Here is an 11,815-nt window from a genome sequence, read left to right as displayed (position 1 = left end):
ATTCTGCGCTATCCTGTGAACTGCATGCCCATCTGTCTTGTATGTGTTTCCAGGGGTGGCTTACGATGGTCTTCGCCATGTACTGGATGGACGTGTACTTATTATGAATACTCACACCCTGAGACCCAAGAGGATCCGTCGTAAAACAAGGCCATATCTGATTTGGATTAAAATCCCCATGGAGAACCTGATGTCACCCAGGAAAGTGCACGTCTACTTGCGTGCTCTTGAGAAACGGTTGAGAAAACAGTCCTTCCAGCTCAGTAAATACCATTTTGTTTCTGTCTGCTCACCACCCTTGCATTTGCAATAAACCTGACAAGAACTTCCAGAGCGAAAATAAGAATGTTCATATTTGAAGGAGATGTTGGCAGACGGCCACAGACTTCAAGTACGCAAGCTCATTCCGCTCTTGCTTTTCTGCCAGTAACTCCTTGGCCTCCGCACACTCTGCACAGGCAGGGCCTGAGGACGGATCATGATCGTGTCTGATGATCACGGACCCGCCGAAGACTCTCAATGGAGAGGCCATGAGTCACAGCCAAGTGAACTTTCTCTGCTCCTGAACAAATGGCTTCTCCTCGTCGTCCCACTCCAAACCTAGAGGTGGGACAACCCCAGCATCCTGGGCGTGAACGCACCCAGCTTGATTGTCACATGGGGAATAGAGACCTCGCGCCTGCCTGGCATAGGCCAACCCAGTAATGTGCATTTAAAGCTGGCTTTACTAGTCCTTCTTCCACAATGAGAGGTGACCCTTCACTTCACCGAGAAAGGAAGGAAGAAAGGTAGGTGCAGGGAGGAAGGGGTGGGGGGAAGGGAGAAGGACTGAGTCGGGGTGAGAAAGAACGAGAAAGAGGAAAGAGTCAAATGCCTTTACTGCTTTTAAAGTGGATTTGACGGCCAGTAGGATTACAGGCCGGGCGCAGTGGCACACATCTGTAATCCCAGCACTTTGGGAGGCCAAGGGGTGTGGATTTGAGGTCAGGAGTTCAAGACCAGCCTGGCCAACATGGTGAAATCCCGCCTCTACTGAAAAATACAAAAACAGGCAGGGTGTGGTGGCACACACCTGTAATCCCAGCTAGTCAGGAGGCTGAGGCACAGGAATCGCTTGAACCCAGGAGGCAAAGGTTGCAGTGAGCTGAGATCACGCCACTGTACTCCAGCCTGGGCGACAGAGCGAGACTCTGTCTCAAAAAAAAAAAGAATAAAGTTCATCTCACTTTGTCCAAAAGCCATGGACACAGTTGAGGTCACCTCAGGAGACCAAGGGATCAGCTCAGCAAGGGCAGGCCCCTCCCCACAACAACAGGTCCTGGAATGTTCCAGAAACATTTTAAAAATTGTGTTCTATGATATTTGTCAACGAACTCAGCCTCTACTATCCCCACTCTTCTCCTGGTTGGCTGGACACAGCCGGACCCCTGGAAAGTGGGTGGGGGTAGGGAGAGTGGTCCCAGGAGTAGGGCCAAGGGCGGGAGGAAGGGGCTGATGACAGAGGCTATAGATAGCCAGGCAGCTGCTTGGCAGCTGGTGCAGGGAATTGTCTGGACGAGGGGATGGCGTCCAGGAAGGGAACAATGAAACAGCACCGGTCAGAGAGCAAACAGAGAAGGCGGCGGTGGGGTGAGGGCGCAGAGTCGCTCTGGTCCTTCCTCCCCGACAGGTGTGACCCTGCGCTTTTGGGGGCGCAGGGGGGAACCCTGGACAGCTCTGGAGGCGGCAGAGGGAGCCTCGTGCTTCACCTCCTTGGCCCAGAACCCACATCTGGCTCAGGACTGGACAAAAGAAAGACAGCCTGTCACCTAAGCTTCTGCATCAGAGGAGTCGTCTGCCTGCTGGGGCGGTCGTGTTGTTTGCGCGTCAGTGTGGGCAATATTTTTAAACCCTTTAAGTTTTTGTCGGGGTGCAACTTCCATCAGTAAAGTGCACATAGCTCGGTGAGTTTTCACACATTGATGCACCCATACAGCTATCACTCCGAACAAGATATACGACGTTTCTAGACGCTCAGCAGACTCCCTCTGCCGCCCAAGGGTCACCTCTGTCACCTCTGTTTCCATCACTGTCATCCTAGATTGCGTCTTCCTTTTGACTTCGGGGTTGAGTCATATCACAGAAATCATGCAGTAAGGGCCGTTCTGTGTCTGGCTTCTTTCACTCATCAATCCTCCCTGCCGTGTGCAGCAGAATTTTGTTTCTTTTCATTGCAGCATAATATTTCATCGCGTGAAGAGGCCATGATTTCTCCGTTCCGCTGAGGATCGCTTGAGCTGTTTCCAGTTTGGGGCGCGATGAACAATGCCGCAGTGAGGATTCTTGTCAGTGCTGGCGTATCTCATGGTAGGTTTGGAAATAAATTCTGATGGGAATTAAAACTGGTGTAACCTCTATAAAGGGCCATTTAGCAAGAGCTGTCAAAATGTAAAAAACATGCGCCCTTCTGGGAATTACTTCTACAGATCTGTCCGAACACGCAAAATGTCTCATGCACCAGGTTCTTCTTTGCAGCATTTATTTGCAAAAGCTGAGGTGTAGCAACAACCTAAATATCCATCAATAAATATTTATCCATCCATAGACTAGAATACCAGGCAGCCACCAGAAGGAACGAGAAAGCTCGGTACCGGCAGGACCTCCAAGTTAAGTAAAAAAGCAAGATGCTGAACAGTACATATAGTTCTCCACCATGTAGATTAAAAAGGGACGGAATACATTTGCTTGTATTTGCATAAAATATCTATGAGTATTGTCAAGAAATAGATAATATGATCTATGTATGCAGGATGCGGGGAAGGAAGATGTTTCCGTGTATATTCCTTGGTAATCGTTGAATTTTAAGCCATATGAATGCACTGTCTACTCAAAAACTCAATTTATTGTGAAAAGACTAAAAACCACTGAACTGTACACATTAAAATTCCTGGTATGTGATTTAGATCTCAATGAAAAATATACATTGAGGATGGGCGAGGTGGCTCACGCCTGTAATCCCAGCATTTTGGGAGTCTGAGGCAGGTGGATCACTTGAAGTTAGGAGTTTGAGACCAGCCTGGCCAACATGGTGAAACCCCGTCTCTACTAAAAATACAAAAATTAGCTGGGCGTGATGGCAGGCACGCTTGTAATCCCAGCTACTCAGGAGGCTGAGGCAGGAGAATCGCTTGAGCCTGGGAGGAGCCAGAGGTTGCAGTGAGCCCAGATCACACCACTGCACTGCAGCCTGGGCAACAGAGCGAGACTGTCTCAATAAACAGCAACAAAAAAAATTACATTTAAAAAAACTTAGGCTATGGGGCCCAGCGTGGAGGCTGACACATGTAATTCCAACATTTTGGGAAGCTAATGCAGGAGAATCGCTTAAGCCCAGGAGTTCAGGACCAGCTTGAGCAACAGTGAGATTCCATCTGTATATTAAAAAAAAAAAAAAAAAAAATTAGCCAGGCATGGTGTTGCACACCTGTAGTCCCAACTGCTCAGGAGGCTGAGATGAGAGGATCACTTGAGCCTGGGAGTTCGAGGCTGAAGTGAGCCATGAGGGCGCCACTACACTCCAGCCTGGGTGACAGAGTGAGAGCCTGTCTTTAAAAAATATAAAATAATAATAATAATTAATAATTAAACAAATAATAAGGCTTAGACTAAGAGGGAAGGCAGAGCACACTCAGGTGCATTCGGCCTTCTGGATGCTACCAGGGAATGCCAGACCTCCGGGAGAAACAAGAACCCACGTGTTCTCAAGGCGCCCAGCCCAGCCCAACCTGTGGCCCTCCAGAAACTGTCGTGGTCATCCTCCATTCACCTGTCTATTCATTCATCAACTCACCCTTCAGATAGCTGCAGAGGACCTATGATCACCAGGAATCTCCCCATGAGCAAACTGTGGGGCACTGGGAAGACGGTGGCCACAGTTAGAGGTGGGAGCCGCGCAGGCAGATGGAACCGCAGTGGCCGCAAGCCCTGGAGGATCTTCGGCCGTCCGTGCTGGCTTGGAAGCCCTCCTGGGTTTCTTCACACGGACTTAGGGCTTTGGGGACCCTGGCTGGGGTGACCTCGACCTGTGCTGAGCCTCCAAAGATTCCTGTAGGCGCTGCACCCCGAGCGGAGACTGCAGCTCGGCCTCCCTGCGTCTGCACTGCCTCTCCTGCTGCAGGGGTGTCCCCAAGGGCCCGGGCCATGCTCCTCCTACCGCAGCTCCTGGTCCTGGCGCCTCCTCCATCCAGAGACACAAGTGGCTCCTACGACTCCAGCACCAGACCTAATCTCAAGCACCAGGCAATACTCATTAAATCAAAATGTGCTAGAACCGGAAGGAATAAATCTCACTATGATGGATTCCTGGGGTTCCAACAACCCCTCAGAACCAGTATATTAATTCTAATAAAATGTTTTAAATTCAGTAAAATGCAAGGAATCCCATTTTCCAGGAAGGCAAATAATGGCTCAGGCACACGTAAGGCACAGAGGGAGTGACGGCCAACCTGGGAATTAGACTAAGGTTTCTTTCCTCTCTGTGCCTTGATAGAGAATCCACCTCAGTTCCAGAACTTGCATCAGAAACAGGGTCCTCTTCCCACACCCCACTTCTCGGGGAGGGCTCAAGCCACATCTGCCTCTGGAAGCAGATATCCGTGACTATTATGACTCCTTGGAAGGCAGCCAGGCATGAGCCTGTGGCTTACATTCCTTAATGCTCAAGCACATTCCTTCGTGTTCAAGTATACGTGTGGTTGGCTCGAGCACAGAAGCACAGAGCTGAGCAAAATATTCAGCGCCTTTTTCAGAGAACCCTGGCTGGTGCTGGTGGATGTTCCTGCCCCTTCCTCCACCATGAACATTTTTAAAAATTAAGGTGAGTCTGGGCACAGTAGCTCATGCCTGTAATCCCAGCACTTTGGGAGGCTGAGATGGGAAGATCCCTTGAGCCCAGAAGTTTGAGACCAGCCTGGGCAACACAGTGAGACCCCATCTCTACAAAAACTAAAAAATAAGCCAGGCAGGGCATCGTGTGCCTGTAGCCCCAGCTACTCAGCAGTCTGAGGTAGGAGGATCACTTGAGCCCAGGAAGTTGAGGCTTCAGCGAGCCATGTTTGTGATGCTGCACTCCAGCCTGGGTGACAAAGTGAGACCCTGTCTCAAAAAAAGAAAAAGAAAAAAAGAGGCCAGGCACAGTGGCCCACACCTGTAATCCCAGCACTTTTGGGAGGCTGAGTTGGGTGGATCACCTGAGGTCAGGAGTTCGAGACCAGCCTGGACAACATGGTGAAACCCCGTCTCTACTAAAAATACAAAAATTAGTCGGGCATGGTGGCAGGTGCCTGTAGTCTCAGCTACTCGGGAGACTGAAGCAGGAGAATCGCTTGAACCCAGGAAGGGGAGGTTGCAGTGAGCCGACGTGGTGCCACTGTACTCCAGCCTGGGCGACAGAGTGAGACTCCGTCTCAAAAAAAAAAAAAAGAAATATGAAATGTCCAGAAAAGGCAAATCTATAGAGACAGAAAGATCAACGGTTGCTGGGGCAAGGGAGGAGAACTGTCACAAGTTGAGAGTAAAATTTTTAGGATGGTGGAGATGTTCTAAAAATTGGATCATGTTGGTTACACGACTCTACAAATTTACTAAAAGGCATTGGTTATACATTGAGAGTGGGTGAATTTTACTATATGTAACTATATCTAAAAAACACTGTAAAAATAAAAGAAAGTAACCTGCAAGGTAGTAAGGCCGAGATGAAACAGTTGGCAATAGGATAATTATTTTGTAAGTTGGGTGATGGGTAACAGGATTCATTATACGATTATTTTTGTTTGTATTTGAAATTTTTCATTATACTAAGTTTAAAAAATTAATACTTGCTCCTCTGTGCTTCCAAACACCAAAATACATGTGATCCCATGAAATCCCAAGCACGCTGTATTGGTGTCATTTACAAGCCTGCCTTTCTAACGAGTTAGTGAGTTTCCTATAGGCCGGGATGGTTTCTCATTATTTGCTGCTTTTTTGTATTTCTTCCAGGATCTGACTTTGAAGCCTGGCAAATAGATGTTAATTGAATAAGTTATTTAAGTAAAATGGGAAGAGAAAAAAAAGAAATATCTAGTAACATAGAAAAGATCATTTTCCAAAAGCTAACTCAAGTTTCTTGAAAGGAAACCTTTCCAATTCTCAGAGCTTCGAGAGACCATCTTACTTCCATGTGTTTGGCTGTTGCTTTTTTGTTTGTTTTTGGAATGTCCTGCTTTAGGGAGAGCTGCCATCAGTAGAAGCATGAGGAATGGATCCCTTGTTCTATTTTTTAAAAAATAGTTAAAGAACTCTAAATGAAGATAATGTTGAAGAAAATTGGATTCTTCTTCCTCTTCTTCTTCTTCTTCTTCTTCTTCTTCTTTTTCAGATGGAGTTTCGCTCTTGTCTCCCAGGCTGTGGGTGCAATGGTATGATCTCAGCTCACTGCAACCTCCGCCTCCCAGGTTCAAGTGGTTCTCCTACCTCGGCCTCCCGAGTAGCTGGGAGTATAGGTGTGCACCACCATGCCCAAGTAATTTTTTATTTTTTAGTAGAGACGGGATTTCACCATGTTGGCCAGGCTGGTCTCAAACTCCTGACCTCAGGTGATCTGTCCGCTTCAGCCTCCCAAAGTGTTGGGATTACAGGCATGAGCCACCGCGCCCAGCCTGGATTCTTCTCGATTAATTTTTTTTTTTCCTGAGACGGAGTTTCGCTCTGTTGCCCAGGCTGGAGTGCTGTGGTACAATCTCAGCTCACTGCAACCTCCACCTCCCAGGTTCAAGTGATTCTCCTGCCTCAGCCTCCCGAGTAGCTGGGACTTGAGGCCTATGCCCCCACGCCTAATTTTGTATTTTTAGTAAAGACAGGGTTTCACCATGTTGCCCAGGCTGGTGTCAAACTCCCGACCTCAAGTGATCCACCTGCCTCAGCCTCCCAAAGTGCTGGGATTACAGGTGTGAGCCACTGCGCCTGGCCAACATTTTGTAATGTCTCAAAGTCCTCATTTGGAGTCTCCTTTCCCATCACATCGAGATAGGAAGCGGTACTTGCTTCCTGATGCAGACCAAATTGATGACCAGCTAAAACAGGGACTGGGTGGAAGCAGATTTTCACAAAACACGCCCACCAGTGCACCGGGTCGGTTTACCGCTGCCATGGCAACATCTGGGAGTTACCATCCCTTTCCATGGCAACAATCCAGCACCCAGAAGTTACCTCCCTTTTCCTAGAGTCTGGATAATCTGCCCCTTAATTTGCATGTAATTAAAAGTGGGTATAAATATGATGGCAGCACTGCCTCTGAGCCGCTACTCTGGGCACACTGCCTATGGAGTAGCCCTGTGTGGCAGGGAGCAGTCCCTCTGCTGCTGCTGGACACTGCCGCTCCAATATAAGTTGCTGTCTAACACCACTGGCTCGCCCTTGAATTCTTTCCTGGGTGAAGCCAAGAACCTTCCCAGGCTAAGCCCCAATCTGGGAGCTCACCTGCCCTGCATCAACATTAACATAGAAAATACACTTATTTGAGTCTGTTCTGATAAATTTCCTGTTTTTTAAAATATGTGATTTTTGTTGCCAATTGACAGGGAGAAACAGGAAAACTTTGAAGAATCTTCCAGATTTGCCTAATGGAGATGTGCATGACCTGACAAGATAGATGTGCCATTTGGACCCTTTCAAGAGCAGACAGAAGGGAAGGGAGGTAATACAGATCAATTACAGATGTGGGTTGCTTTATTTTATTTTTTTATTTTGAGGTGGAGTCTTGCTCTGTTACCCAAGCTGGAGTGCAGTGGTACAATCTCAGCTCACTGCAACCTCCGCCTCCTGGGTTCAAGTGATTCTCCTGCCTCAGCCTCCCAAGTAGCTGGGATTACAGGCGTGTGCCACCACGCCTGGCTAATTTTGTATTTTTAGCAGGGACGGGGTTTCACTATGTTGGCCAGGCTGGTCTTGAACTCCTGACCTCAGGTGATCCGCCCAACTTGGACTCCCGAAGTGCTGGGATTACAGGCGTGAACCACTGTGCCCAGCCTGTGTGTTGCTTATTGACACCTGAGAAAGTCGACATAAGGCAATTCCGTCATTGTGTGAACATCACAGGGTGCACTTACACAGACCTAGATGGCACAGCCTACCACACACCTAGGCCACATGGTGTAACCTATTGCTCCTACGCTACCAACCTGTACAGCTTGTTACCCCACTGAATACTGTAGGCAACTGCAACAAAATGGTAAGTGATTGTGTATCTAAACACTTCTTTATCATTGTTATTATACCTTAAGTTCTAGGGTACATGTGCACAATGTGCAGGTTTGTTACGTAAGTACACATGTGCCATGTTGGCTTGCTGTACCCATTAACTTGTCATTTACATTAGGTATTTCTCCTAATGCTATCCCTCCCCCCTCCCCCCACCCCATGACAGACCCCAGTGTGTGATGTTATCTGCCCTGTGTCCAAGTGTTCTCATTGTTCAATTCCCACCTATGAGTGAGAACATGCAGTGTTTGGTTTTCTGTCCTTGTGATAGTTTGCTCAGAATGATGGTTTCCAGCTTCATCCATGTCCCTGCAAAGGACATGACCTCCTCCTTTTTTATGGCTGTATAGTATTCCATGGTGCGTATGCGCCACATTTTCTTAATCCAGTCTATCATTAATGGATATTTGGGTTGGTTCCAAGTTTTTGCTATTGTGAATAGTGCCGCAATAAACATACGTGTGCATGTGTCTTTATACTAGCATGATTTATAATCCTTTGGGTATATACCCAGTAATGGGATGGCTGGGTCAAGTGGTATTTCTAGTTCTAGATCCTTGAGGAATCACCACACTGACTTCCACAATGGTTGAACTAGTTTACACTCCCACCAACAGTGTAAAAGCATTCCTATTTCTCCACATCCTCTCCAGCATCTGTTGTTTCCTGACTTTTTAATGATCGCCATTCTAAATGGTGTGAGATGGTATCTCATTGTGGTTTTGATTTGCATTTCTCTGATGACCAAACACTTCTAAACATAAAAAATGCACAGCACAAATACAGTATAAAAGATTAAAAATGGGCCGCACAGTGGCTCACGCCTGTAATACCAGAACCTTGGGAGGCCAAGGCAGGTGGATCACCTGAGGTCAGGAGTTCGAGACCAGCCTGGCCAACATAGTGAAACTCTGTCTCTACTAAAAATACAAAAATTAGCTGGGCATGGTGGTAGGCACCTGTAATCCCAGCTACTCAGGAGGCTGAGGCAGGAGAATCGCTTGAACCTGGGAGGCGGAGTTTGCGGTGAGCCGAGATTGCGCCACTGCACCCCAGCCTGGGCAACAGAGTGAGACTCCATCTCAAAAAAATAAAGATTAAAAATGGCGCACTCGTATAGGGCACTTACCATAAATGGAGCTTGCAGGACTGGAAGTTGCTCTTGGTTAGTGAGTGGGTAGTGAGTGAATGTGAAGGCCTCAGACATGACTGTCCACCACTGTAGACGCTATAGACACGGTACACTTAGACCACACTAAATTTATTTCAAATTTGATCTTTTGGCTGGGCACAGTGGCTCACGCCTGTAATCCCAGCACTTTGGGAGGCCAAGGCAGGTGGATCACGAGGTCAGGAGATCGAGATCATCCTGTCTAACACGGTGAAACCCCGTCTCTACTAAAAATACAAAAAATTAGCCAGTTGTGGTGGCGGGCGCCTGTAGTCCCAGCTACTCGGGAGGCTGAGGCAGGAGAATGGTGTGAACCTGGGAGGCAGAGCTTGCAGTGAGCCGAGATCTCGCCACTGCACTCCAACCTGGGCGACAGAGCAAGACTCCATCTCAAAAAAATAAAATAAAATAAAATAAAATAAAATAAAATAAAATAAAATTTGGTTCTTTCTCTTCAGTAATAAATTAACCTTAGCTTACTAGAACTTTTTTACTTTATAAACTTTTTAATTTTTTTAACTTTTTTACTTTTTTGTAATAACACTTAGCTTAAAACACAAACACATCAAACACATTGTACAAAGATATTTGTTTTCGTTATGTCTTTATCTATTAGCTTTTTTTTTTTTTTTTGAGATAGGGTCTCACTCTGTCACCCAGGCTGGAGTGCAGTGGCACAGTCTTGGCTCACTGCAGCCTTGACCTCCCAGGCTCAAGCGATCTTCCCACCTCAGCCTCTCAAATAGCTGGGACTACAGACGCGCATCACCACTCCCGGCTAATTTTTGTATTTTTTGTAGAGACAGGGTTTCGCCACCTTACCCAGGCTGGTCTCAAACTCCTGAGCTCAAGCAGTCCACCCACTTCTGCCTCCCAAAGTGCTGGGATTACAGGTGTGAGCCACTGCACCTGGCCCCATTAACTTTTTTCTTCTTCTTCTAGACGGAGTCTCGTTCTGTTGCCCAGGCTGGAGTGCTGTGGCGCGATCTCAGCTCCCCGCAACCTCCGTCTCCTGAGTTCGAGCAATTAATTCTCCCTGCCTCAGCCTCCCAAGTAGCTGGGATTACAGGCGCCCACCACGATGCCCGGCTAATTTTTGTATTTTTTAGTGGAGATGGGGTTTCACCATGTTGGCCAGGCTGGTCTCAAACTCCTGACCTCAGGTGATCTGCCCGCCTCGGCCTCCCAAAGTGCTGGGATTACAGGCGGGAGCCACTGTGCCTGGACAGCCTTTTCTATTAATTTTTTTTAAACTTTTTAAACTTTTTTATTAAAAACTAAGACACACATACACATTAGCCAAGGCCTACCCAGGGTCACGATCATGAATGTCACTGTCTTCCACCTCCACATCTCGTCCCACTGGAAGGTCTTCAGAGGCAATGTGTATGCAGACTGTCATCTCCTATGATAATAATGCTTTCTTCTAGAATACCTCCTGAAAGGCCCGCCCGAGGCTGTTTTACGGGTAAGTGTAAAAAAATATGAGTGCACTCTAAGGAACAATAAGGGCCAGGCACCACGGCTCAGGCCTGTAATCCCAGCACTCTGGGAGGCCAAGGTCAGAGGATCGCTTGAGCTCAAGAGTTCAAGGCCAGCCTGGGCAACTTAGTGAAACCTTGTCTCTACTAAAAATTTTTTAAAAATAGCCAGGAGTGGTGGCGCACACCTGTAGTCTCAGCTACTCAGGAGGCTGAGGCAGAAGGATTGTTTGAGCTCCGGAGGCCAAGCCTGCAGCGAGCTATGGTCACACCACTGTACTCCAGCCTAGGCAACAGAGCGAGACCCTGCCTCTATAAAAACAAAACAAAATGAAATGAAAAAAGTATAGTGTAGTAAATACCTAAGCCAGTAGTAACACAGTTGTTTATTATCATTACCGAGTATTATGTACGGTGCATAATTACATGTGCTAGACTTTTATATGACTGGCAGCACGGTAGGTTGGTTTACACCAGCATCACCGCAGACTCGTGAGGAATGCGTTCCCCTATGAAGTCTCTAGGCCATAAGAATGTGAAGAATTTTTCAGCTCCGTGAAAATCTTATGGGACCACGGTCCTATATGCAGGCTGTTGACCCAAACCTCTATGGGGCGCACGACTGTCCATCCCTCCCAGGGACCGGGCGAAGTGCTGGGCCTTGAGAAGGCATTGCATGGCACCGCCCAAGGATCCTGTAATTGCGCCACGCAGGGGTCGATGATCTGCCTGCGCCAGAGCAGGGAGACCCCGGCGGGCCCCAGGTCTCCACAGGGTGAGCCTGGCGCGCTCTCGGGCGCCACCTAGCGCCAACCAGAGCCGGAGCGCTCAGACTTGCGACCCCAAACGAGGCCCCGCGGCTTCAGAAGTCCCAAGCTCCGGGACT

General features: G+C 47.8%; 1 long non-coding RNA gene across 2 annotated transcripts; it reads left to right on the top strand.

The window, feature by feature from the left end:
- Window positions 1-8,748, top strand: LOC129527531 (uncharacterized). Of its 2 annotated transcripts, XR_010131489.1 has the most exons (4): window positions 1-788; window positions 2,217-2,346; window positions 6,398-6,437; window positions 7,599-8,748. It is a non-coding gene; the product is annotated as an uncharacterized lncRNA (long non-coding RNA). The 2 variants fall into 2 exon arrangements; XR_008672518.2 differs by lacking the exon at window positions 7,599-8,748 and having other exon boundaries at window positions 6,398-6,487.
- The last annotated feature ends 3,067 nt before the right edge of the window (window positions 8,749-11,815 follow it).

This window comes from Gorilla gorilla, chromosome 18, assembly GCF_029281585.2.
Source record: "Gorilla gorilla gorilla isolate KB3781 chromosome 18, NHGRI_mGorGor1-v2.1_pri, whole genome shotgun sequence".
In the NCBI taxonomy this organism is placed as follows: domain Eukaryota; kingdom Metazoa; phylum Chordata; class Mammalia; order Primates; family Hominidae; genus Gorilla; species Gorilla gorilla.
Note: the sequence above shows the minus strand (reverse complement) of the source record. Positions and strands in the feature narration are given on the sequence as shown.